The sequence below is a fragment of the Penaeus monodon genome, chromosome 22 (assembly GCF_015228065.2).
Source record: "Penaeus monodon isolate SGIC_2016 chromosome 22, NSTDA_Pmon_1, whole genome shotgun sequence".
NCBI lineage: Eukaryota > Metazoa > Arthropoda > Malacostraca > Decapoda > Penaeidae > Penaeus > Penaeus monodon.
Genome location: NC_051407.1, coordinates 4,460,428 through 4,461,046, shown reverse-complemented (window position 1 = coordinate 4,461,046; position 619 = coordinate 4,460,428). Strand labels below are relative to the sequence as shown.

At 66.6% G+C, this 619-nt stretch overlaps 1 protein-coding gene across 1 annotated transcript in view; it reads right to left on the bottom strand.

The window, feature by feature from the left end:
• Positions 1-581, bottom strand: part of LOC119586785 — a 69,105-nt gene extending 68,524 nt beyond the window's left edge. The window contains exon 1 of the mRNA XM_037935504.1: positions 518-581. The gene's annotated coding sequence lies outside the window, so the exon portion shown is untranslated. The remainder of the gene's footprint in view (positions 1-517) is intronic.
• Positions 582-619: the final 38 nt, after the last annotated feature.

Genomic DNA, 619 nt, shown 5'->3' with positions numbered 1-619 from the left:
ACAGCTCAACGCCATCTCAAGGCTTGCGGAAAATGGCTCGCTTTTTACCCTCCCCCCTGCGAGGTTGTCGTTTCCCAGTCATGATTACCCCCGGCGTGATTACAGGAAGCCGTGCGCGCGAGGGCTGTGGACACCGAGGGCTTCCTCCTCCCGCGAACACAAGACGCCGTGGCTCTGCGTCCGTCCAGGCTGCGTCCCTTCGGCGTCCCCGGCTCGCCCTCCTTCGCATCGCCAGTCCCGGTGTGAACCAGGCCAGCGCCTCCGCTGTTTACCAACAACAAGGCTCCGTTGAGCGCGAGCCGCACATCCCCGCACACGACGGCCGCGCGTCCGCACCATAGGATGAACGAGCTTGGATTAGAGCGCCTTTCTGGGTCAGGGCTCGAGGTGTCAGGTTCCGCGTCCACGTGCCCGGCTGCGACGTGCGGAGAGCGCAGAAGACGACCCGTGCAGGTGGCGAGCGGGTGCAGGTGCAAGCGCCCGCGTCGCGCGAGAGAAGTCTCGGGGACTGGCATACCCTGGGTCAAGCGGTCGTGTGGGCGTCCGACCGAGCTGCACCCCCGCGCCTGCCTCACTGACACCCGCCGCCAGCAGGCACCCTCAACACACCGTGGCACTC